General features: G+C 48.8%; 1 protein-coding gene across 2 annotated transcripts in view; it reads left to right on the forward strand.

The window, feature by feature from the left end:
• The first annotated feature begins 413 nt into the window (after nucleotides 1–413).
• OTUD7A (OTU deubiquitinase 7A) overlaps nucleotides 414–26,693 on the forward strand; it is a 388,339-nt gene continuing 362,059 nt past the window's right edge. For both annotated transcript variants that reach the window (XR_008705287.1, XM_055555716.1), the window contains exons 1-2: nucleotides 414–585; nucleotides 18,558–18,724. The gene's annotated coding sequence lies outside the window, so the exon portion shown is untranslated. The remainder of the gene's footprint in view (nucleotides 586–18,557; nucleotides 18,725–26,693) is intronic.

Genomic DNA, 26,693 nt, shown 5'->3' on the forward strand with positions numbered 1-26,693 from the left:
AAGAAAAGATAAAGGTGGGCGCAAACAGTGCGAAGCAGGCAGACGGGCAAAGGCAGGTTATTTCAGCAGTGTCTTTTGCAGTTTCTGAGGCAGGTACCAAGGGGCACCTGGAAGAGCGAGCACAGGCGCCTGGGAAGGCGGGCGCCGGAACGCCCGCGAGGGGTGTCCCGTGCTCTCCCGGGAGACCGGGTCTAGCCGCGAGTGGCGGCTGCGTGCACGCGCACTCGGAGCCGGCCGGCGGGGCGGGGGCGGGGCGGAGGTGGGGCGCGCGCACGTCCACGCGGGGCGAAGGAGAGGCGCAGCAGAGGCCGATGACGTCAGGGGGCGCGCGCGGCCGCGGGCGGAGCGGAGAGGCGGGCGCAGCGCGCGGCCGCGGGCGGAGCGGAGGGGCGCGAGGGGCGGAGCACAGCGCGGGAGGAGGCGGGGGAGGAGAGGCCCCCGGACAGTGAGCGGCAGCTGGGGAGGGGGCCGCGGAGCCGGAGCGCGAGAAACAGCTGATCCGGTTTTCCTTAAAGCCAGAGAAAATGGAAGTCGGGTAGCAGCTACTGCGGCGCTGCGGGCTGACTGAGCGGAGCGGCGCGGCAGGTGAGACGGCGCTGGCCGCGGTGCTGCCGGCGGCGGTGGGGCCGGGGCCGCGGGCCCGGCAGGTGCGCTATCCGTCCCAGTGCTGCGTTGGGTGCCTCCGCAGCTTCGTGACGGAGCAGGTGGGCGCAGAGGCCGGGCGGCCCCGGGTCTGGGGCGCGGGGGTCGCGGGCACAGCGCGTGGCTCGCCGGCGCGTCTGCATTGCGGGCTCGGCTCTGGACCCCGCGGGCGCCTCGGCCACCGGCCCTGGCCCGACGCGGCGCGCGTCTCCGGGCAGGGTGCGGCGCTCCCGCTGGGTCGCGGACGGTGTCTCCTTCGGGCCCCGGAGCCGTCTGCACTGGAACGTGATGACGGGCTCGGGGACACCGGCTCCTCGGTCCGTTGGGCGCACTGGGGTCCCGGGGCGCCGGCGGACTCCCAGGCACGGCCCGGCAGCATCGCGTGAGGCCGTCGGCCGGGTGCCCGGGCCGTGGCTGCGTGGGCCACCGTGGCCCGGTGCGCCGCTCGCTCGTTCCTCTGGGTCTGGCTGGACAGTGGGCGAACGGCTAATGCAATTTGGCTGTGAACCTGGAGGCCTTCCCTGGCATCTTTTCACTGGAGGGGGTAAAATCGCATTTGCTGTGCTTTAAGTGCTCCTTTAAATTCGGGAGATGTCAGTGATGTCATCATTAACAAAAACTTTCCTTCATTGGACACAACCGCCCAAGTGCACCCTCCTCCAGTGAAGCTATTGCAGCCCTTTGAGAATCTTTGCTACAAAATAGATTTGTCTTTACTCTGTGAACTCACCAACCTTACACAGGTGAAAACGGTTTTTGTTTTTATTTCTTGGCTTGAGAATGAGTAGATTCAAGAGAGGCTGAAGGGAAACTTGTTAGATCCTCACAGATCCGGGAATCACTCCATCCATATCACAAGCATCCAGGGGAAAGTCACGCATGACACTTCCGTGGCTATTGCCTGGCTTTATCTTTATAACTGAAAGTGAGCTATGAGATGAGAAAAATTAAAAGACATTGTATTTGAGGTGGCAGATGATGTGTTCAGAAAAGGTAGACAGTGTGGCCTATATCTTCACAGGCCCTGATTGCTTCAGGAAAATCTGCAGGTCTTCTAGCTCTCCATCACTGCCTCCTCCAGGACTCCCCACCATGATGGGCCTGGGAGCAGTCTGCTTTGGAGAAAGGGGTGACAGCTTCTCTGGGGCCCTCCCTGCCTTTCCTGTAGCAGCTGTGTGGCCCACCAGCCTCCAAGGCTAGTTTAACACCTGAAGAGAGTTGAGAGAGTGCAGAGGCTGGGACTTAACCTGCATGGCACACAAAGTTCTGGGGAAATTTCTCCCCATAAATGGGAGCAGAGTGCCATTATTATTGTGTGTGTAAGTGTTCCATTAGTATGGACTGTGATGGGAACAGAAGTAAGCAAGTTCCCAAGACAGTCTGCACTTCTACTGAAGCCTAGCATATTGAAAGGATATTTAGTGAGGGACAAAAATATTGACATTTGTGTATTTAATAATTAATGACTTCCTAATTGGTGCAAAGAAGCATACCTTAAATTATTAGTGTGATCGTATTGGGTCTGTAAGGAATTTAATACCACAGGCCATGCAAAAGTTTGAGTCTGGTCAGGAGGGTAAGCTTTCAAAAACCTTGGATTGGTGGGAAGAAAACTGGAAGTAGAGCATCACCTTAGGCTTGGCATTCAGGGTGACAGTGGATGGAAACCATTGCATTACAGAGTCTTGCTTCATGTGGGTCCCAGCCTGGGTCCTGTGTGAGGCCCCTAGCCCTGGGAAAGGCTAGCTTTCCCCTTTTCTGTGGGAAAGCTGAATTGTCTGTTCTCCCCTGTGGAAAAGGAGAGTGGCATGTCCGTCTGAAGCAGCCACGTGTGCATGGCCTGTCACATCCTAAAGGTGCCAGATTTATTCACAGTGGCAAGGCTGCCTGAGACAGGAAGCCTTATAGCAGAACTGACTTTAAATATACATCTTTTCAGCAACTTTGCCCCCGCTGCATATGGTTATTTTAGAAATCGACCTTCTAAGTCATTGCTGAGATTTTTTTCTGTAATTGAAGTAGCCTCAAGTGTGTGAAAATTGGCTTTTAAGTCTCTGAGCTATGAACCTCTTTAGAAATTGAGTTTGTGAAACCACTCTGGCCACATATCCTTTTTTTTTTTTCCCACCTGTAGACCTGTGAAAATATTCATTGTAATTTTTTTTTTTTAATTTAACTCACTGTAGTACTTTTGATAATACAAAGCAAGTGTTTTCACTAAATGTTGAGATATTAGCCACTGGTTTCCTAAAACATTTCAAAATCCCTCACTTTAAAGCCTTTTCATGCCCCTTTCATGCTTAGAGTATCACATCCGATTCTAAAAAGCCAAGATTGCCTTGGCTTTTCTTTTTGCTTCCTTTGGATGTTAAGGTCATTTAATTCTTGTTTTAGGCCCAAAAGATAAAGGCTGAGTCAGCTCCCGAGGGGCCAGCAGGGGGCGTGCTAAATGCATCTTGGCAGGCCTCCACCTGAGCCACCATGAAAAGTATGGAGGATCCCCAAACTAGGGGTGCATACCTGTGAGCCCCACATCTCTGTGTGCCTATCGCCCAAGGGATGGACACTGAAGGAAGGATATGCTTTAAATAGCCAGAGGTTGCGGCTTCTAGAATGGGTCTCCCTCCATGAGGCAGCTTTAATGGCTCCATGTCTTTGGAGAGTGATGGTTGGTCCCCGTCAGAAGATTCAGTGCCTCCTCAGATAGCAGAAGGGAGAGTGTTGGCTTGGAGAGGAGCGACTTGGCCTCACAGAAATCCCTGCCTATATCTTGGTCCTGGAGAGGGCATGATGGTGCCAACCAGGACAGCCAGTGGATGTGTCTCCCATCCCCCAACAATATTTTCTCTTGGGTTTGACAACTATTGACTTAAACCCCAGGACTCTGTGTCAGTAGCACCTCTCAGGGGGTTTATTTGCTGGCCTTGCCAACATTATTGGCTCAGGGTTTCTCAGATGAAGAAAAGCAAATGTTTAATCCCTGTATGTGTTTTTACCTGAAGAAAATGAAAACAGGAGAAAAGAGGCAACTGTGCTTTTCACTTCAGTGTGCTTAATCTGATTTTAAGTGTGTGCCATGTTATTCATCAGAAAGTTCCTGGTGGGTCTGGAGAGCTGAGCTCCTGCCGGGAGGGTCGTCTTGCCAAGCTGGGAGGGTTGTGTCTCAAGGCTTGGATGATCATCAGTGTTTCTAGTTATGGTGACTTCCTCAAGTTCCTTGTAGAGCCCAGATGCTGAAGGGAGAGATAATACCTTGAAGGGAATAGATCTTTTACTGGACACCTATCCAAATGCTATGACTGGATAATTCTTTATACTTCTTATTCTGTCAAAATGCTTGTAGAATTGAACTGTTGATTTTAGAGAGGTAAAAGGAAAAAGTTTTCCAGCTTTGTGCTTCTCTTGGAGCATTTGAAATGGTTACAGGGGAAGTGCCACTCAATTAAAGACAGGTGGCACCTGATCCTTTTGGAAGCTGTCCATCCCTGAGGATGACCACAGGATATCCTACTCAAGAGGGAATCCTGAGATCCACAGGCTTTTAAAAGGAAGCAAAACATGCTGGTTCCTTTTTATGGTATATCTAATTTGAAAATATTTTACCCTTGGAAACTTGGAAGCCGAGTTTCATTTGCCCTTGATAGACTGCTGCATCCCCTGAGCAGTCTGTGTGTCCGACCAAGAAGAAGATGACTTGAACACAGATGTGACAGAGCCAGTCAGGGAGAAGCTGCCCTCTCGTTTTGGGGATGAAGCTCCTTGCCATTCATAGTAACAGAATGAGTACATGGGTTGAAAACAAGTCAGTAAAATTCTGAAAATGAGAGGTTGATGCTGCCATTTTTACCTATCCATGTTGTGGAGGTGTGTTTAGCTGGCTGGTTTACACATGGTATTTCTTTTGGAGCTGGGGGTGTGTGGGCTGTGGTCAAGGCAGGGATTAGGAGAGAGTAGACCTTACTTTTCCTTCTGCATTAGCCACAACCCACCACCCTGAATGAGGCATGGCCCTGTCATGCTCTGCTGCTGCTGTTGCTGCTGCTGCTAAGTTGCTTCAGTCTTGTCCGACTCTGTGTGACCCGATAGACAGCAGCCCACCAGGCTTCCCTGTCCCTGGGATTCTCCAGGCAAGAATACTGGAGTGGGTTGCCATTTCCTTCTCCAATGCATAAAAGTGAAAAGTGAAAGTGAAGTCGCTCAGTCGTGCCCGACTCTTAGCGACCCCATGGACTGTAGCCTACAAAGCTCCTCCATCCATGGGATTTTCCAGGCAAGAGTACTGGAGTGGGGTGCCATTGCCTTCTCCATGTCATGCTCTAGGCCACTCATGAGAAAAGGAGAAAGTTAACCTCCCATGTCTCCAAGGCCTTATCTAGTGAAGCTGCAGGATTCCACAAACCCCTAGTGCTTGCTATTAGATTTCTTCTGTCCACCATCTGACATTCTAAGAAGTCAAATGTACATTCATGCTGATGCAAGTTCTAAATACATCTCTCTTGCAGTTAGGGATAAAATAAACTCATTTTCTGGGTTTGAAGGATCTCACCTTTCTCCTTGCAAGGAAATATTTTTTGTTTGAGCTTAGTTTATCCTTCCATAGTTTTCCTTATAAATGTGATGGATATTTGATGTCTGAGTGAATGTGCATGCATAAAATGCAGTATAACTTTTATGAAATATAAAGGCATACCTCTGAAATTCTTTTTCTTTTCTGCTCAGTGTTTCATTCAATTGTTTTTTAGATCAGCAGTTTCTCACGGTGCTAGGGATGGGCGTGAATGGACCACTCACCCTCCTTGAGATTCAGTCTCTCAGTTGCTGAGATGAGTGTAGGAGCAGATGTCCTGGTGTTGCCCCTGCCAGCTTGAGCCTTGCTACTGCTGTGAAGGCCCCTACTTCTGCCCCTGAGGCTGACACACCCATGGTTTACTCAGATCATCTCTCTGGTTCCATATTAGAAGTTGCCTATGATGTGGGGCTCCCCAGATATTAGATTATGCTCAGGGCTGGCCTGGCAGGACTGTGGAAGAGACCCCACGATGGACCACATCCTGGGATGTGATGTGCCTCCTTCCAATAAGGCCACCCTAACCCCCAAGACTGAGTCAGTACCCTTTCATCTTGGGGGTCCAAAGACCATGGTTCCAATCCATTTCCCCACACTTCTTGTAATGATGATTTGAAGCTTTGGGAATATGTATATTATCAAAATATGAGGCAACACATTTGCATGTGTAATTTTTCATGCATTAAAAGGAATTGTCCAGCATCCAATATATATATTCACTTTTTCTTTTTACTTGTTAATTGAAATATATTAATTTACAATGTTAATTACTGCTGTACAGCAAAGTGATTCAATTATATATATACACACACACACACATATACTTACGTATATACACATTCTTTTTTATATTCTTTTTCTATTATAGTTTATCATAGGATATTTAATATAGTTCCCTCTGCTATACAATAGGACCTTGTTGTTTATCCAGTCTAAATATAATGGTTTGCATCTGTTAACTTCTGCCTCCCAACTCATTCATCACCCGACCCCCTTCCGCTTGGCAACCATTAGTCTGTTCTCTATTTCTGTGATTCCATTTCTGTTTCCTAGATAGGTTCATTTGTATCATATCTTAGATTCCATGTATAAGTGATATCATATGGTATTTGTCTTTGTCTTTCTGACTTACTTTACTTAGTATGATAATCTCTAGTTGCACACTTTTTCTTCTTAAAATGGAGTATGTTTTGCCAGTCTTTTAAATCATATCATGCTATCTCTTGAAAAGAACCATCCCTGAATAGAAAAGAAGATGGACGAGTTGCTAGCTGACTTGGACAATGTGACAGGCTGTGTGACCTTGGGCACAGTCCCAAGTGGCCCCCCAAGAGGAGAATCTCTTCTCTGGTTTTGTGTAGGTTTGGGGGGAGAAGCAGATGAGAGAGTGTGCAGTGAGTCCTTCAGTTCTAAAGAGATCATTCCAATAAAAGGAAGTAGGAAGCAGTGTGCCCATCTCATTTACCACGAGCCCATTGCTCTCCCTTGCCAGTGTTGTCAGTTGATGGATTTACAGCTTACACTTGTAACTCAAGTCCTAGCTTCAGTGAATTTGCTTTTAACTTTTTTTGCAGAGGAAGAAGGAGGCATGGGTAAGAAGAATGGAGGACCTTCTTTGGCTTAGTGATTCTTGTCATTTATCTGGAATTGTCAGCCAGTTCTGTTAAAACAGGCTAAAGGAAGTTCCTCCAAGTCAGGTAGACTACAGACCCCCTGAGAGTTGGGCTGCATCTCCTACCTCTAGCAGGCCCCTCGGTCTCATCAGATGGGATGTGTTACAGAACACACTTTCTTACTCTTGGAGTTGATGGAAGATTAGTCTTTTACATGGACAACGCGTGGGTGGAAAGAGAAGAAGGAGAAAAGCATTCCATAGATGGGGTCCTGCTAGTCCCAGGGACAGGGAAGCCTGGTAAGCTGCCATCTATGGGGTCACATGCAGTCAGACACGACTGAAGCGACTTAGCAACAGCAGCAGCAGTCCCATGTCTGTGAGGGGTAGTGACCATGGCCTGAGGCCCCACCAGCATGGGTGGTCTTGGCATTTACCCTTGGGGGAAGTGTGTGGCTAAGCTCTGTGTCTGCACTGCTCTCCTCACCCTGAAAGAGCCCCTTGGCAGGGCCGGCTGCTGTTCTTGGAGCAGGTCTCTGGCCTCTGAGACCAAGGGGCATCCTCTCATCATTGGTGTTGAATGTGGTACAGGGCAGAGAAGTCTCTGTGGCTTCTGAGGGACAACACAGGCCCCTGTGGGAGGAAGTGGCTTTTTTGCAAGCCCTGTCACTTGCTGCTGCTGCTGCTAAGTCGCCTTAGTCGTGTCCGACTCTGTGCGACCCCATGGACGGCAGCCCACCAGGCTCCCCTGTCCCTGGGATTCTCCAGGCAAGAACACTGGAGTGGGTTGCCATTTCCTTCTCTAATGCATGAAAGTGAAAAGTGAAAGTGAAGTCGCTCAGTCGTGTCCGACTCCCAGCAACCCCATGGACTGCAGCCTACCAGGCTCCTCCGTCCATGGGATTTTCCAGGCAAGAGTACTGGAGTGGGGTGCCATCGCCTTCTCCGTGTCACTTGCTAGGTCACGTGAAAGCTCTGTGGCTGTTTTGCTTGGCACTGTGGCTGCATAATTATTGGTAGGCGAATTGAAAGGCCACACTGGATCTCTTGGGAGCCTGTGGCCTGGACTTGTAGGAATGGGTTGCACTTCGTGTCCACGTCTCTTGATTATTTCATTTGTAAAGTCTGTCTGGTCTGAGGTGCCGACTGTGAACTAGGCCCTCAGGGCCCCCTGGTTCAAAGTGGCTGGCAGACTCTGGCTTATCAGGCCTGGCATGTGTGGGCAACCTCCTTCTCCCCTGGGTCATCTGCCCACACTGCCCATGACTGACAGCATTTCCTAAGGTTTCTTCCACCCAACTCCACTTATCCCATGAACAGTCTGGAGAGCCCTGTGTTCAGAAAGACTGTCACATAGGGTACGTAAGGCTTCTAGGGTTTGGGAGGGGTGATACAGGCAAGAAGTTCCACTGCTTCAAGTTAGAGGTTTGTTAGAAGACGCTGTGCTGCTGCATTTAAATTAGGAGATACTGTGGAGGTTGCAAACACCACAGTAAAGCAAAACACCTGAAGTTTTTTGGTTCCCAGTGCATATAAAAGTTACATTTACACCACCGTCCTATCGTCTATTAAGTGTACAATAGCATTCTGTCTAAATATATCTCTCTATATATACACCCCTTAGTTTAAAAATACTCTATGGCTAAAAAAATGCAAGCTACCATTTGACAATACAGGGTTGCCACAAACCTTTAGTTTGTTAAAAACAAAAATGCAGTATCTATGAAGTGCAGTCAAGCGAAGCCCTGAAAGGAGGTCTGCCTGTAGTAGGCTGTGGGGTGACTGGAGGACCAGGTGGGAAACGTGGCCATGAAGGAGAGTCTGTGTGTGGGCCCTGCAGGTCAAGGCGGGGCCTGCTGGGGGAGACTCCCAGCCTCTGGACCAGGCCCCCACCTTGGGCATCTCTCTAGTCCTCTCTTTCACAGGTGAGGTGGAGACAGGTAGCTGTTTGACCTCTGATACCTCATGCAAGTCCATATTCTGTGCCCAGTAATCCCCTTCTTCTCTCCTAGTGCTGACTAATCAGGGGAAAGAAAGGCCCACTCACTGCTGGGAGAGAACAGCTAGGGAAAATTAGGCGTCTCTTAAGAATGTTTGTATCCGTTTCTCTTGCTGAGGAGAATACAGAGCATTTGAAGAAGGATTTATAGTTAGAAATGGGCTGTGTGGTCAGCATCCCTCCTTCTGACTGTGAGGCTCCGAGGAGAAGGCTGTGCCCCAGCCTGTTCAGAACAGGCTCTCCATGCGTGTTTATGAAATGCATTCACTAGTCCTATGGGAATTAAACTTAGAAATTTAATTATTTTTTCTAGAATTGTTTAGCTCCCATGAGTTCAAAAGTGTTAGGGTTGAGAATGAGGCTCATGTCAAATTTGACACATTTTCCAACTTGAGCCCCCCAGTTTGGCAGTGAGCAAAGAAAAAACAAACAGCAAGTTATTTACCGATTCACCATGCTGTGGCACACTGCAGAGTGCCATTCTCTGGGGAGGTATAGTTCTGTCTTTTCCATATATGTGTCACAGACACTGTATGCGGTCTTAGGGAATATTAGCTACATTTATTTGATAAGGAAAATAACTGCATTCCTGATTTCTTTTAAAATTGGAATATAATTGCCTTACAATGTTGTGTTAGTTTGCACTCCAGATTTTGAAAAATCCTCCTCCCCACCTCCTTTTACCTGTCTGGGGTGCGGAGGGCCTTAAAGCTGCAGTCCACATCATCCATGCGGCTCAGCCTGGGGAGTGGGTGGGACCCCAAACTTAGTACTTCCTCTGGGACTCCCTCCACATACTGACAAATGTTCTGCCCTCTCTGGCCCCCTGAGCAGCACTGCCCTCTTGCTCCTTGCCATACCTCTCTCCTAGGCTTGTCTCCCTGCTCTGGAGAGCCTCCAGGGGGCTGCTGGTGCCCCCAAACCTCGACCCTGAGCAGGATTCCTTACTACCCACCTCCCTTTTATTTCAGTTTGCCAAGAGGATAAGATCTACCCAACTTCCCGTAACAGAACCATGACACCATAATGGACAAGTCTGTCCCCATGATATTGAGTGGGAAAATGATGCTTTCTGGATAAAGTATGCTAGGATTTTTTTTCTTTTAAGTAATTGAAAAGACTTCTCTGTCACTATCCTCTCTTGGTGTTCTCTTGCCTGCAAAAGTTGTCCAAGAAGGAACCACTGTACCCATGATGATAAAGTGGAGGTTCATGATTCAACACTGTAGCCTTAGTGTGAAACAGCCCTTTATGAGGCTGGAAGGTTGGTGGTCCCTCCCCTCCCTTCCCACACCCTGAGTGAGGCCAGGTGTGGGGCCCTGAGGATGGGCATTGCTGAGAACAGGCTTGTGATCAAGTAGTAACTCCTGCAGTAAGATGATGCCCAGGGCACTAGAAAGTCTAGTGTTTGAGAGTATGTCTGGTGGCTCAGACGGTAAAGAAGCCACCTACAATGCTGGAGACCTGGGTTCAATCCCTGGGTCGGGAAGATCCCCTGGAGAAGGGAACAGCTACCCACTCCAGTATTCTTGCCTGTAGAATTCCAGGGACAAAGGAGCCTGGCAGGCTACAATCCATGGGGTCACAAAGAATCGGACATGACTGAGCTACTTTGACTTCCCTTTCACTTGGAGCAGTCTGGAGACCAGACCCCTCCCCTCCAGCCCCCAAATGTACATTCTTCCCTTAAACTAACCCTAACAGAGAGGAGAAGAAGCAGAGACCTTTTCCAGTCAGGTGAGGGTATTGGCCATCCACCGTCATGATGAAACAACCTGTCTAAATGCATAGAGCTGCCAAGCCTGCAGCAGGGAGGACTGGGTTCCTTGTGTTCCTCCCACCAGTTCCTTGTGTTGCCCAAGAGATGGGCGGTGACATTTTGTCCCGGGTTCCTGGTGGCATCTGTGGACCAGTGGGCAAAGGCATGAGAAAGCACCTTCGACATAGACATCTGGGTGTGCCAACAGCAGACTTCCTCTGAGGGTCCTGGGTGCTGGGCTGGGCTGAGCATGCGTGACACAAGGAAAAACGGGGCACTGCGTGATCACTGGGCAGCTGTCAGGCTGGAGGGAGGTCACAACCTGAGGCATCCTGTCAGCAGAGCTCAGCCAGGCGGGAGCCATGCTTTCTCCATGGTGGACGGGTGGGGTGGGGGCCTCTGGGGCCCAAGCACATTCTCAAGAGAGGCAGAGCTCTTCACAAGTCCAGGTTGGGTTTCTTCATCTAGACATGAGAGTGTACTTTGTAAATTGTTTTAAGACTGGCTCATACAGTAAAGAATCTGCCTGCAGTACAGGAGGTCTAAGTTCAATCCCTGGGTTGGGAAGGTCCCTTGGATAAGGGAATGGCAACTCACTTCTTGACTGGAAAGTTCCATGGACAGAAGAGCCTGGTGGGCTATAGTCCATGGTGCTAAAAAGAGTCGGACACAACTGAGCGACTAACGCTTGTGCACTTACACAAATGTAAGAAACTGCTAACGCTTGTGCACTTACACAAATGTAAGAAACTGTTTTGAGGGTTTTTTTTTTTTAACATTGTTATTATTGTTACTTTTCAGAAGCAGAAATAAAAACCTGAAATGTAGAAAGAGCCTAAGTCATTTGGAGACACGTAAAATTTTGCATGAAGGTGTTAGGTGGCTCCTAGTGATTCACAGAGGAGAATGGCCCCCGGGCATCTGCTGCAGGCCCAGCAGGCTAGAGCTAGACCCAAGGCTGCACGCAGGCAGAGCTCAGCTGCGGTCAGGCTGTGGGACTTTTCTGTGGGACCCAGCAGGCATGAGGCTGCATGCCCATTCCCTGGTGCTGTGCCACATCCTCCCCAGGAGTTGTGTTTGCCGCAGTTCCCTGCATGTTTCTGAGTACTTGACTCTGGCTAGCCGGTGAGTGTCTGCTGGATGGACCCCCATGCTCAGGGCACTGAGTGGAGTGGATCCAGATCAGATCCCTGCTCAGACCACCCTATGGTTCTGTACTTGCTCTGTCCAGCCACTCCCATGGGGTCCTCTGTCCCCAACATACTCTGCTTTTCAGAGTCCACAGAGGAGGTTGTGGGTACCCAAGTGACACTCAGAGCCTCTGAGTGTCCAGGCCAGTGGGGGTGGGACACTGCCATCCCTGGGTCCCCTGTGGGCAGGGATGTAGGAGAGGCTGTGCTTTGGGGTCAGGCACACTGGGTTCCATTTCCATGGTGCTGTCTCCTGCTGCGAGTCCCTGGCTGGGACAGGTTGTCTCCTAGCCTCCGCATCCTGGCGGGTGACAGCAGACCCAGGGGTATCCGTCAGCTCTCTGCAGCTTCTGTCCAAGCTGTTCAGGATGGAGTCCTAACCGACTGGGCATTTGTTCCTTTCCAGCAGAGTTGGGAAGAGACCTATCCCATCGCTGGGGCCCCTGGCGACCTTGGGGAGGGGTCTCATTACTCTGAGTTCCCATTTCCACATCTGGAAAAAGGGGATTCCCAGGTACCTTGCTGGGTTTTTGTGAGGACCACAGAGGCTGGTGGACAGGTGCTTGTGTCAAGATCAGAGAGAGATCACCCCGGAAACAGAAGGGAGAAGCGACCCTCTGGGAGCTCCAGAGTGAGTCCCACAAGTACCATCTTCCTGAGTTGGTGGGATGCTCCAGGACACAGAACAACCTGGAGCAGAACAGGGCGGTCTAGACCCTTTGGACCTTCATAAGAATTCACTTTGCATTTTCCTTTTCAGGGAACAAACTGTAGGATTCTTCAAACCTTTGTCCAGTGTGCATCATCGACATTCATTTTTCAATGGATTATTAATAATTTAGTTGACATCCGGGGAAACCTATTTTACGGCACTTTGCTCTTGGTGTTTTTAGCTTAAACCATTTGTCTTGGAGAAACTGTAAAACGCATCCATACAAAATACTGAAATCTAGAAAACAAAACTAATACAGATCTTGCCACATCCTGTCCCCAGCCCTACAGAAAGGTGGGAGAATACATATTACTCCATGGAAATAGAAAGCATACTAGTTTTTACCCTTTCTCCTTTGCTCATTCAATTTGGTTAAAAAATGAGAAGGCCAGTATTTACACAGGCTAACAGAATTCAAACAAAACAAGAGTATGTAGTAAAATGTGAGTCACTTTCTTATGCCAGGCCCAATCCCTCTCTCAACAGGCACTGTTAATTGCTCCTGTGTATCTTTTTGAAAAAACTCTGTGGATGCTCAAGTATGTATTTTTTTTCATATTTAAACACATGGGAGCATACAGAATCCATTTTCCTCTGGTTTCCCTTTTTCTCACTTAATCATGTTGGAGATTATTACATTTTTAGTCTTTTGGTCTATATAAAATGTACTCATCTAAATTTAATTTAATAATGACAGATTTGCTGAATTTAAGCTCAGTGTCTTCTTTTTTTTATGTTTATAGCTTTATTTTTTTTATTTTATTTTATTTTTAAACTTTACATAATTGTATTAGTTTTGCCAAATATCATAATGAATCCGCCTCAGGTATACATGTGTTCCCCATCCTGAACCCTCCTCCCTCCTCCCTCCCCATACCATCCCTCTGGGTCGTCCCAGTGCACCAGCCCCAAGCATCCAGTATCTTGCATAGAACCTGGACTGGCAACTCAGTGTCTTCTATCTTGGAGTTCCCAGCATGTCCCTTCCTGGGCTGGTGGGCCAGCCTGTAGTAAGTGCATAGTCCCAGAGTACACAGTGGCCGGCCCATCACAGGGCTTCTCCCTTCTGTTTCCGGGGTGATCTTCCTCTGATCCGACACCAGCACCTGTCCACCAGCCTCTGTGGTCCTCACAACAACCCAGCGAGGTACCTGGGCTGGCCCTTGAGCAGGAAGGAGTGCCCCTCTATCCACGCCCTGCCATGTGGGTTAGGCGAGTACTCAGAAAGAAGAATTAATTAGGGAGAAGCTGTAGTTTCCATTCAGCCCCTGTAAAGTTAGGGGGAAACTCTGAAATGTGTTTGCCAGCTGCCATGAGTGGTATCAGCTCATTCTGCTCTGAAAGCTGACTGAAGTGTGTGCCCCCCTTCTGTCCTCACCCTCCCGTTCCTCCTGTCTCATTATTTATGTTTCCATTCCATCCACGGTCTAGACACATACTATTTGCCCTCTCATGGGTAACCTCAGCTTCCAGTTACCTGGTCTTTGTGCTGTGTTTAGATGGCTTCCAGGATCACACAGTACTGGTCCTTTATTAGTAATTCTAGAGGAATTGTCAGGGCCTTTCTTTCAATTCCTCTTTCAGTTGGAGTTCATTGTAGAGTTTGTGGATTGTGATCCCCACTCTCTTCTTAAATGGCTCATGACCCTCAGTGGAGAATTTTTGCAAGCTCCAAAATATCTCCTGCATGAGTATAAAACTCGTGCGTCCCACCTTCCCTTTAAAACTTCATAGAAATATTTCCATCTTTTAGCATTGAGGATTATTGTTAAGATATTTGAGCTCAGCCTGTCTTCTGCCTGGATGTTCATATCATTCTTTTGATTCATTAACTTCTCCAGGCTATTTCTGTACGTACATCTTTCTGTATCACTTTTTTTAAAAGCTGCGCACAGTATATCCCATCATCTGACAGAGACAAGTCACTGTTTCTTCTGTGTCTTATATATGTCATCTCTTTGAGAAACTCAGTATTTCACATACTTTGCCATTTCATTTGCTTGTGTCTTTGGTTGGTTGGTTGTGTTTATTCTATTTTTTAATGGCTTCTAATGTGCTCATCATTCCTACCCCATTTATTTTCTTTTTCTCCATTTCTTTCCTAAGCTCTTGTCTTTCTGTTGGTTAATAATTTCTTCTTTGATTTTTAAAAATCTTTTTAGGAGAATACAGTCGGCAGGATAAAGGCCCCTCAAAGATATCAATATCCCAATCTCCAGAATCTGTGAATATATTGGGAGAATTGGAATTGGAAAAGTAAAATTGAATATGGAGTTAAGGTTGCTAACTGTCTGACTTCAAAGTAGTGGGATTATCCTGGGTTATCTTAAGTGGGCCCAGTGTAGTCAGAGGGTACGTGAAAGGGGAAGATGGAGGACCAGAGAGGCGTCAGCACAAGAAAGACCAGTCCTGATGTTGTTGGCCACAGGAGGCCATGATCCAATACATGTGTGTGGCCTCCAGACTGGATACAGCAAGGAAAACGGGGCTTCCTGCAGTGACTGGAGTCATGACCCCCCAATGACGTTCATGTCCCAACCTCCAGAACCTGGGAATATGTTCAGTTATTTGGAAAAGGAGACTTTGCAGATGTAATTAAATTAAGAATCTTGAGTTGGGGAGATTGGCCTGATTTTTCCAGGTGGGTCTGAGTAACCCCAAAAGAGCCAGGAGGAGCAAAGTCAGAGCAGACCTGAAGATGGACTCAGAGGTCAGGGATGCAGTTTCTGGAAGGGGAAGACCAGCCAAGGAATGGGAGCAGCCCCTGGACACTGTGCAAGGTATGGCACCTTCTCCCCTGGAGCCTCCAGAAGGAACACTGTCCTGCAATACCTTGGCTTTAGCCCAGCGAGACCCATTTCAGACACCTGATCTCTAGAACTGTAGGATGATATGTTGCTCTGTTTTAAGTCACCAGATTTGTAGATTTGTTGTGATTTGTTTCAGCAGTAACAGGAAACTCACAGAGACTGTAGGGGAGTATGTTACTAAAAAAGTTCTTTACCTCTTTCCTTAGGAGGCTTTCCTCTGGGCCTACAAGTGCTTATCGCCTCCTCCACCCCATTTCCAAGCCTGATTCCCAACTTGGTTACTTTGTGACTTTAGTCAGTGCATTTTTGAAGAATGGGGTAGGGTTGCACTTCATTTCAAGTTTATAGTCTGGAATGCAAGAGTACACTCTTCAAGTTGTATTTCTTTTGCCCAGTTAGGAGCTGTGTTCCCCAGTTCCTCATGAATGAATTGGGTGTTGCTCCTAGCAGGCCTCAGTGTCATGTGTTTGCTACCTGCCTCTGCCTCTATACAAGGCCCAATCCACAGGCCACAGTCTACTCAGTGGTTCTGTGCCCATGTCCATGTGATCCTTTGCAAGCTGCCATGGCGCGGTCTTTATCTCCCCAGGGGTCAGGAGTGGGCACTGGCTTGCTGTGTCTCTTCCTGCTGCCATTGGTCTGGTCCACCCAGGGATTTGTGCACTCTGCTCGTGTCTGTTTTCTTGATTTGTCAAAAGTGGAATATATTTCTCTTTCTAATTCTCTGTCTCCCTTTTCATTGTTTTGAGGGCTTTCAGAGAAAGTGTGGAGGAGTAAACCATTCACTGGAAACTGCTTTCTGGTGGCTGCAGGTGTAGATGCTGAGGGATTTTACTCACCATCTTTGGGGAGCTCCTTGTGCTTTGAGAGAGAGAAATGGGTCGCCATTTCTCTTGGGGTCTAGGCATTGTTGAGCATTTGTGGCTTTGGGATTCCTTTTCCAAGAAGATTTTTTGTTTTACTCCAGAATGCTTTTTGTGTAAAAGCCCTTCCATTAGATTAGACAAGCTATTGTATAAAAGATTTGACCTCCCATGCTAGCAGCCTGGGAGAAGGTGGCAGACACGTGCCACACCGGACCTCTGGCCCAAGGCTTCCCTACCTCTGAGGCCAGATCCTGCCCCTGCCATGCCCCAGCAGCCTTGAACTCACTTCCTGTGTCTCCGAAATCTGTGTGGCTTTTTGTATGTTAATCAATAAAGCCTGAATGAACACTTGCTTCTTTAATCACTAATGAATATTAAATTAATGCTGTAATCCCTAAGCAGTAGAATAGCCTCCAGTGATTGCTGTGTATTTTTCTGACACTATCTGGTTTAAATCTCACAGCCATCCTGTGAGGCAGGTGTCATGGTTCAGCCTCATTTGGCCGTTAAGCCAGGTTGGAGTGCCTGGAGATGCCATTTGTCTGTCTTACGAAGCACAGGCTGCCTTCACAAAGGCTGGACCTGGTCCTTGACACCCAGGAAGCGTGTGCTTACTTTGTTGGGTTGAGTTGAAGCTTATGAACTTCTTTCGTTCTTTTCCAAGCTCTGTGTGTGTGCAGATCTGTTGGCCCCAGATATGTTTGGAACAGCTTCCTTGTAGTGATCTAAGATTCATTAGTTTTAAATGTTGAATTTTAGATAGGTATATGTTAGCAACCTTCAGTTGTGCAGTGTTTCTCTCTCATTCAAAACCCAGGGTGACTTAGAGGTAGGAAGCCCTACATTCTGAGGAATGAGAATTCATGAGGATTTTGCTCCAGCAGACCCACTTTGGGCTGTCCTGTGCACACACAGCCCCTCTAGTGTGCCATCCCTGGGGTGACGGACTAGTTTGCCAGCCAGTCAGTGTCCAGGGAGGGGAGTGTCCCCACTGTCTCTCTTCAGTTACTGGGAGAGAAATCCACTGTGCAGTAAAGATAATAAACTGATAAGTAAAAAGATAGTAAACTAGAATCTCTAAATTTTTTTTTTTTTTTGCCTGCCTTTCATTTTGTAGGGTCCATAGGGTTGTAGTCATGGGGATGAGTGACTGGTGGGCCACGGCTTCAGAGAGGCCTGCCGGGTCAAGCCTTGCACCCCTCTAGACAGATGGTCAGCAGCACCCGAGAATCAGGTGAAATGATCACTGTGCTGTTGCCAACGTGGTGTACCTAGTTGTACCTAGTTTTTGAGAAAGACCACGTCCTTGGGTTCCCTGTACAACCAGAGTGTGAGACTCAGAGAACGTAGCCTTGTAGCCTTCCTGAAGCTTCTTTGGACACCTGGGACGTTGAGAGAATGAACTTCCTCCTGCCCGCTCCTCTGGGCCTCCCCCAGGCATGATTCATGCTGGGATCAGTTCTGTGACATCAGCTTTTAGCTCTTCAAAGATTGCCTGTTACCACTTCCCTCTCTTCCTTCCTCTCCCAGTTTGTCATTTATTAGTCTGTGGTCTTCCCACGTGGCACAGTGCTAATGAATCCACCTGCCCGTGCAGGAGATGCAGGAGACAAGGATCTGCATTGGGAAGATCCCCTGGAGTAGGAAATGGCAACCCACTCCAGTATTCTTGCCTGGGAAATTCCACGGATGGAAGAGCATGGCAGGCTACATGCAGGTCATAAAAAAGTCAGACATGGCTGAGCTACTGAGCATGCATGTTTGTTCTGGTATCCTGATTTTCCAGCAGTTCTCTTGTGGTATGCCTTCATTTAGCCCCTGCAGTGCATTCTGGACACTTTGCTCGATGTTGCCTTCCACCTGGCTCATCTGCCCTCTACCCGATCCACATCAAATCTACTGTAAAGAGCAGTCACTTGGTTTTAAGTTTCTGTGATTGTGTTATTCATTTCCATAAATTTTCTTAATTTCCCATATTCTTGTCTTTTTAAGAGGTATCATATTATTTACTTAGGGTTTTGATCACTTTAAGAAGTACTTGCATCTGTCAATTAAAACTGTATGTTATGGTCTCTGAGTAATGATTTGTTATCTGAACTTCTTGATGGTGGTGAGCTGGGAGTTTTTGTCTGGTGTTACTGTTTGCTGGGCCTGCTGGCCCTGTTCTTGGGGAATCGCTTCTACTTGTGTCTCCTCACTTGATTATAGCTCTGTCGTTGCTTGGTGCCAGGGTGGGTGCATCTGGCCAGTGAGATCGTATTTGCTTCTGTTAGATCCACGGGGGGCTGTGAGCCCAGGGTCACCTTGCGTGTCAGCTCCCTGGGTTGGTGGTTTTGGAAACGGTGGCTGTCTGGGGTGAGCACCCGCTGAGACTTTGCCCTTCCTCTCTTTGTCATGCAGCCTGCGGGGAAGGCTGTGGCAGCGCTGTCTGTGGCAAGGATGCAGGCAGTGGGAGGTCAGGACTGGACTGGCCACAAGACACGGATCCTGTGCGCCTGTTGAAAGGGTGGCTGACTCTGAAGTTGGGACCAACTTGGGGAGTAGAGCTACTAACCAACAGTGCGGTGGTGAGTATGTATGTCTGTGTGCCAAGGCCTGGGAATGCCTTGATGAGTGGTTTCCTGACAGTGCCCTGTGGTGGTAGGAGGCTCTGTTGGCTGTAAAGAGACAAAGGACTGGCAGGCCCTTCCCAGCTAAGCATACTGCAATTTCCGGAGGCTTGCTTGGTTCTTTTTATCGTATCAACATTGCAAAGCATTGGATGTAGAAGAGCACAAGATACCCCAGGAATGAGTGCCAAGTCGGTGCAGGGAAGGGAAGAAGGCAGTCCGTACACTCTCTGCTGGAATATTCTTGAGCCTGTTACGTAGCTGTCTGAGGTTTCAGCTGTAGAAAACTTGAAGAAAAGAAGAGCACAAAGCATTTTAGAGTATTGGCTATAGCTAGGGAACCACTACTTGAAAGTTCAAGCGTAGGCACTCCCTCTAAGCAGACTGGTCCAGCCCGCCCCCTTGCCCAGGGCACACCACGTTTCATGGATCTCTTGCCACATCTTGGCTGCTGGCTCCCCCGCCCTTCCCCGGATGCAGAGCCCTTCCAGCACCAACCCCTGTGTCTCCCATGACACCTTTATGGTTTCCCCACTCATGGCACCTGGGAGCCCTGCTGTGCGTCACAGGGTGTGTGCTCTCCCAGGAGCACGAAGGGTGGGCTGCAATTCTTTGTGTGTTGGTGCACCTCACCCATGGGATACCTTCTTATGGTGACCAGGCCATGACATTGGAAAAGCTCTTTAGATTTCCAAAAGAAGGGAACACTTAACTGTGTTGCAAGTCCTCGTGCCCTTAGTGCCCTGTGCCCCCTGTAAAGCCTTGCAGTACCCACCTGCCCTCTGAATCTGTGCACACACAGTACACATAGATTTGGTGGCCTGAGGTAACTTTGTTGCTTCCCGGGAGTGTAGTACTCATTACCACGTCACTGTGGCCTGGGTCTTCACAAAGAGCTGCCTTCTTCTGGTCATAAAGGGTGGGGCCATGGTTAGTTGTACTCAGTGGAGGAGAGCTCCTGTCGTGCTCTGACGTGTTCCCACGCCCCTCATTCATTTCCATTGTCTGCTCTGTGGTGTGCTAGTGTGCACTGCTGTCCTGCTCTGGATGCTGTTCTCCTGCACGTAGGGAACCAGGCAGCATTGTCTCAGGAGTAAAAGGCTTCAATCACCTCTACAGCCGGCCGTCTGTGTCCCTGGGTCCTGCATGCATGTGTTCAATCCACCACAATTAATGATGTTCTAAGAACTGTTCCATAAAGTCCCAGAAAGCAAAACTTGAATTAACTGTACTTTGGCAGGTATTTACATAGCATTTACATTGTAATAAGCATTATAAGTAATCAAAGGGTGATTTAAAGTGTCAGGAAAGATATACAGTGAGGTATACGCAAATATGATACCATTTTACATAAGGGACTTGAGCATCTGTGGATCTTGGTGTCCTCAGGGGTCCTGGAACCAACCTCCCATGGATACTGAGGGGTGACTGTATTTGATTCCGAAAGGTTTGAATCAGTTGTGCTTTTATATAAAATATCCCCAGGTGTTCCTATTAATTACATCTTGAACTTCCTCTGCAGTCTGACCACTGCTGCTGCCCTGACACACAGGGCTCATTCAGTGCAACCCAGTCCACCCAAAGGGATGGCAGACCTACTGGGCATCCGTCTTCCTCATCATAGTTTAGGGGAAGGGCAGGGAGGACTCTGTGGTGTCCCCCACCGTCCAGGAGTGGTGGGACATTTTATTAACTGTCTCGGCATTTAACTTTTTGCAAAATTATGCTGCCCTTGACTTTGTGTCATCTCATTCATTCAGCAGACATTTTGTCTAAACATTTTCTTCCTCCTAAAGGTAAACAGTAGCCTTTGGAAAAAATACTCAGTGGAAAAGAAGTAATCATGTGCAAAGAATGTTTCCTCCGGTTTTGTTTTCCTCTTCAGCTGTTATTATTTCTTGAGCTTTTCCCACATTACTGAATAGCCTTAAACTGAGGTCCCCATGGCCACATGGCACTGAGTGGGCTGAACATGCTATAGTCAGTGAATGATCATGGACTGTGGGCTCCGGCGGGCTAGGCAGGCAGCCCTGCCCGACATGTGCTCCAGGTCAGACAATGGGTCATCTAGTGCAGCGTGTCGGTCACCACACACAGGAGAGCCTGTTCTTATTCCTGAGGCCACTGCTGGAGCTCTCCTTTCAGTCCTGATCAGGGGCCCCCGAGGTAATTTTACTCTGGTCTCTGTCACACACCATCATTCCAGCTTTCTGAACTTAGCAACAGTATACCCAAGGAGTTTAGATTCCACATCCTTCCTCTACAAGCCAGCAAAAGGACGTTTGGGGCAGTAGATAGAACAGTAGCCGCCCTTGGACCAGCAGAAGGAACTCAGCACCAGGAGAGGTTGTGTGGCTCAGATTCCAGAACTTGGGATTCTTGGGCGTTTGAATTGGGGAATGTGGAAGAAGTCAGGCCCCTGGGAATGACAGGAGAGACCCAGGAGGCAGGAGCTGGAGAGAGGCTGGGGGGACAGCAACCAGCAGTGGATGGGCCTCTGGGAGAGTGGACCAGACGAGCAGGCTATAGGGGCAGGAGGCTGGAGACCCAGTCCTGCAGAGGGTAGAACCAGCATCAGCAGAGAGGAGCAGGAGGAAGCAGCCTGGATCCCAAGTTCCCATGGCTGGGCGCCTGACAGCTGCCTCCCCACCCTCCCCACCCCCACCCCCCCCAGGACTGTGGGCGCAGCTGTTTGCTGGAGACCCTGGGCTTCTGTTCCTCCCTCCACCCCTTCTCCTCCCCTTCTTTCATCTCTTCCCCTTCCTCCCCTCCCCCTCTCACTTCATCTCCCCCCTCCCTCCCTCCCTCCCTCCCTCCCTCCCTCCCTCCTCCTCCTCTGGGGGAGAGCCACCAGTGGCCCCAAGGGTCTGCTGGCCTCTGTTTGCTATAGGCAGAGTGCTGGCCTCTCCACCCCCACAGGCCCTTCTTCACTGTGTGTAGGACCAGGTTAGAGCCTGGGGTCCTGGCACATCAGTGTGGAGAGAAAGGAGGTGCAGTAAGGGAGGAAGTGTCTCTGGAGATACTCGGAGGAACCTGGTGGGGAGAGCACTGGGTAGTCGAGGACCTCCAGGCAGTCCCCATCCCTTACAGTGGGTGTTTGCCTGAGGTCTCAGGATTTATAAAATCTCCTGCTCAACTGGCTCCCCTGACCCCCAGGGTACGTTGTGTGGGAAGAACCAGTGTGTGGCCAGCTTGACGAGGGCAGAGGATCGAGAAGCTGGCTGATGTCCTGGGGGCACACAGGTCCACCTGCCTGTTGGAAAAGCTGGGGCCAAGCACTGGAGAAAAACGGGACAGAACTCTAGGCCTCGTGCCACTTGGTGGCCTCTTTTATTCACCTGCCCTGAGAGCAAGGCTCAGGGTGGCACAAGGTGTGTGTAGATGTCAGGGTGCAGGGGTGTGCCATCCAGGGAAGGTGAGGGCATGCCTAGGACCACTCACCCTGGGGAAGGTTAACACATCAAGGATCCTGCTTTTTACGATTATCATTGTAAAACAAGTAGTGTGATGGAAATAGGCAGGTGTTTGGATGGCAAGGAGCCGTCGTATTTGTGGTACCTCTCAGGAGCCCAGCAAGGAGGAGCAGCCTCCTGCCAGCTGCAGAGGGGAGAATGGATGCCTGGCTTGCTGCGGGGAAGCGGTGTCTCCTGGCTCCCCTCTGTGCTGCTCTGTAAGTGATGGCCTTGCCCCTGGCTCGCGGGGACAGTGAAGCCATGGGTGGTGCCCTAGACGGTGAGCAGAGCCCAAGCACGCCTGCAGGATGTATATAAGCGCTGTGCCCATGGAGCAGGGCAGGCCTTGCCTTAGGCCTTGTTCCATGGGGCCCACCTGTCTACCTGGTACTAGCTCTTACCTTTTGTGCAAGGTTGGGAGGGTTAAATTTGGAATTTAATATTTGTTATTTATTTAAAAATCCTCTATGAGTCCTTAACCTTTGGGGGGCCCTCTGTGGTCTGCGGAATCAGACATTCTGAGTGCCCTTGGGCCGTGTGTCAGGACTGGAGAGACAGGCAGATGCAGCTGTGGAACTGCTTGTGAGTATTACTTTTGTTTTCCGTTGCCTTTTGTGCCACGGTGTGTGGGTTCCTGGGCCACTAGAGCAGCCTCTGCCTGCAGGGTCCAGAGAAGGAGAGGCCGTGGAGGAGGCAATGGAGGGACCATCTCCCCCATCTGCATGGCCTCGGCCCAGGGTCCAAGAGTAGAGGAGAGCTCAGGTTCTCTGGGAAATTGTGAAAAGATGTTTCCAGATGATGAACGGGGGATGAAGGGTCATTGTCCTCCCCGTTTTCAGATTTCCCATGAGCATGTCCTTGGAGGTTTTGCTGGACTTTGCAGAGGAAATTTCATTTGAAAGCTCGGGGGTGTGTTACACTGGCTGGGTGGTCCTCACACAGGCCACATGTTAGCTGGGCCTCTGTGACTCCAGGGCATCCTCGATGGTCAAAAGTATTTTGGTGCAAGCTCAGAGCTCACCCTGCACAGAATGGAGGCGGTTCCTCACTGTACATTGTATGTAACAGACTGGCCCTGCTAGTCCTTAAACTATTTTGTTTGAGTCACAAGGACAGAAATAAATAAATAAACAGGCCAAAAAGGATTACTGTGACACGGCCAGGGTTTGTGCATTGTCACTGAGCCCAGCGAAGGCTCATCTGTGATGCTGCTGCAGATGTTTGCAGGAAACGTGGCCGTTGCCTGCCGTGAGCCTGGCAAGTGGACATGGTACCCACTTTCATTTTAAGTTGTAAATCTTTTTTCATGTTCTTTTCCAGTATGGTTTGTTACAGCATGTTGAATGAATGGTAGGACCTTGTTGTTTATCTATCTTATATATAATAGTATGTACCAGTTAATCCCAAACTCCTAATTTGTCCCTCCCTCCCCTCCCCCTTTGGTAACCATAGATTTGTTTTCTATGTGTGTCTCTTTCTGTTTCATAGATAAGTTCACTTTATCATATATTTTAGATTCCACGTATAAGTGATATCATATGGCATTTGACTTTCAAGTTATAAATTTTAAAAGAAGAGCTGGAAACAGAACAGGTGGAAAAAATTACTGTCAGAACGTGTTTTAAAGAGACCAGATTAATGAAGGCTCAGTTGTAATTTTTATTTTCGAGGAAACCATTTTAAAAATTCTTGTCACGTGGAAGATGGAAGCATCCAAGAGAAATCCCCCAGGAGATGGGTGAGATTGGCTTCCGTGTGTGCAGGGCATTTTTCTAGGGCTGTCAGGAGGGCGATCCTGGGGAGGGTGGACAGAGCAGGGCGGCCAGGCCTGGTTGGCCTTCCTTTACTCGTTTCCCTCGTTGAGTGAGGACTGAGGTCTGCACCGCTGAGGTGTGAGGTTGGTCACACACCTGGCAGCATCTCAGCCCTCTCCTGTGGGTCCCAGGAGCTTTCATTGCAGTGTGTGTTGCATTATCCTTTGGGATCTTCGGGGGCAGGTGCTAAAGGTAAATCCATCTTTCAGATTGTGGTGAATTGGGGGTTTTCTTCTATTCTGCTCTTGCTTCAGTCAGGAGAGACATGCTTTAAATAGGGAAGTGGCGATGTCATTTCCAGGCACTTTCCCAGCACTAAGTAGGTCAGGGTTTTGTCACAGTTTTGACGAGATCACAGGTGAGTTGCTGTAAATTTGGAGAGAGTCACGAATCTTGTCAGAATACAGAGTGCACTTGCAATCTGGTTAAATAGTCTTAATTCCTGGCCTGTGGAGAGTCCTCTCGCTCCCCACTCCCCACACCCCTCCTCATGGCACAGTCTCTGCTGAAACCGAGGCTTAGAGGGTGGGGGAGTGGTGGTGCAGTGGGTCCCTGGGGACATGCCCTCCCTGCTGGCTGAGGACCATCTGTCCTCTTGCCTGCCTGACAAAACCAAGTCCTGGAAGTGGATGAGAGAACCGTCCCTTCCCCCTGACCTAAGCTTTTTGTGCAAGCGCAGCCTCATTCAGAAAGGTACGTAAGCACACACAGACTGACACCCCTGTGATCGCACCGGCACCCGGCCACTGCTGTCCCCGTGTCTCATGCCGCATACCTGCCTGGCCTCTTGCACTTCCTGTCTGTGAGATCCCATAGCACATGCTCTTCTCCGGCTCCTTTGGCTCCTCGGGGTGTTTGTGGGGTCCGTGCAGGTCCCCATGCTTCATTGGCTCTCGTTCATTCCCAGTGCTGTGTGAATGGGCGACATTGCCTGCTGACAGGTGTTGGGGTGGTTGCAGGGTAGGATCTTGGGAGCAGGGGGCTGTCCTGGAACATGTCTTTGCTGGACATTTGGCTGCATGTCTGTTGAGAGCACACCTGGGAGTGCAGGTGCTGGGTCACGGAGCTGCGGGGCTTCAGTTCAGGAGACCCTTTGGCTTCCCCAGCAGGTAGAGGCCAGACTAAAGTTTCCCAGGCAGAGAGAATAAACCCCAGTGGCAATATGGGACTTATTGGATTGACATGAGTTCAGGTAAGGATCCAAAGGCACTTTAGTCAGCAGTTATACTCAGACAGCTGACAAGAGGAGAACTGGTCTTTATAGAGGTGGATTCTGCATTTAAATGAGGGGTTTCTATCCCACTGTCTGCTGTGTAGCTCACATAACTTTTTCTCACTGTGCTCAGCTGATGTCATCTACCAAAGGACATGTCCTGCCCTGATAAACCCACTCTGGGTGGGGGATGAGGGACTAAATCACATCTTCCTACTCCCCAGGGGTGGGCAGAGGCTGAGTAGGCCCGCCACGCCGTCACTGCTTGTTACATGTGCTGCAGAAGCTGCATCTTATATTAAGCTGTGTCTCAGGATGGCCCTGGGGCTAAGGAAACCCGCCACGCACGTGTCATGTCCTGGGTACCTCGTGACTTAACTCGGGCTTCGATCAGCATCACATCCACACCCTCTGAGGTTGGGGATCAGAGACAGGGCTACCCTCTTATCACAGATGATGAAACAAAGGTTCAAGTTAAGTACTGGTCCGGGGTCTCAACTTGACTAATAAGAAAAGGGGGTCTGGCCTGTATCTTCTGGCCACAAACCCCGTGGTATTCTGCTACAGTGCAGCCCCCTCTCCTGTTTATCAAGCAGGTAATTGAAAGGTGGTACTTTATTGTACAGTGACTCTTAACAGATTTGTCTGGACAACTGGCTCCTTTGGTCTTGGCAGAGGGCAGCCTTTGCAGCCTCCTTCTTCACAGGTGATGGTGCACCTCTCCAGCCACAGGAGCAGTGGTCCCACTAGGGTGAAACCATCACAGGCCTGTCATTTGGGTATTCATTGATGTGCTAGTTCACACCGATTCTAAAAAGTTATTTTAGAAAATTCAGGTAATGGGATGTAGTCGATCAAGTTATGTGAAATCTAAATCTTTGAGACCATTTGGCAGTAGTGTAGATTTTAACCTTTCCTGTTGGTGTGTGGTATTTTCTGAAACCTTAGAGTTAACCTCAAAAGCATATTTTCCAAAATTATTGATGTGTATGATAGGAAGAAATAAATAGACCAAGAAACAGTATAGTTAACTTCATGGTATGTCTGTCATTAAAGGAAGCTTGATTACCTCCAAAATTACCTTTGATGATTCTAATAAAAAACAGATTTTTATTGTTAGCAGGGTGAGCTTTGTGCTGTGACTTTCTAATATTCTATAAAATTATTTCAGAAACTGCCACCCATACCTTGAAATCTTCAATGGGGAATATCAGTTAAAATTAGTTGGTTTTATTATCAAAAGAGATTTTCATTTTGTGTAAATTGTTTAGGTCAGTTTGGACCAAGTTAAAGAGCTATAAACATAAAACAACAAAATAACCCATAAATTGTTTTTTTTTTAAAGTAAATAAAACATCTTCCTGTGTCACTTATCATTTTTTATCTGTGTAAGTGATACAAATCATATCACTCCCAGAGAAGCAATTTAGTGTGTAAGGATTCCAGCC

This window comes from Bubalus kerabau, chromosome 19, assembly GCF_029407905.1.
Source record: "Bubalus kerabau isolate K-KA32 ecotype Philippines breed swamp buffalo chromosome 19, PCC_UOA_SB_1v2, whole genome shotgun sequence".
NCBI lineage: Eukaryota > Metazoa > Chordata > Mammalia > Artiodactyla > Bovidae > Bubalus > Bubalus kerabau.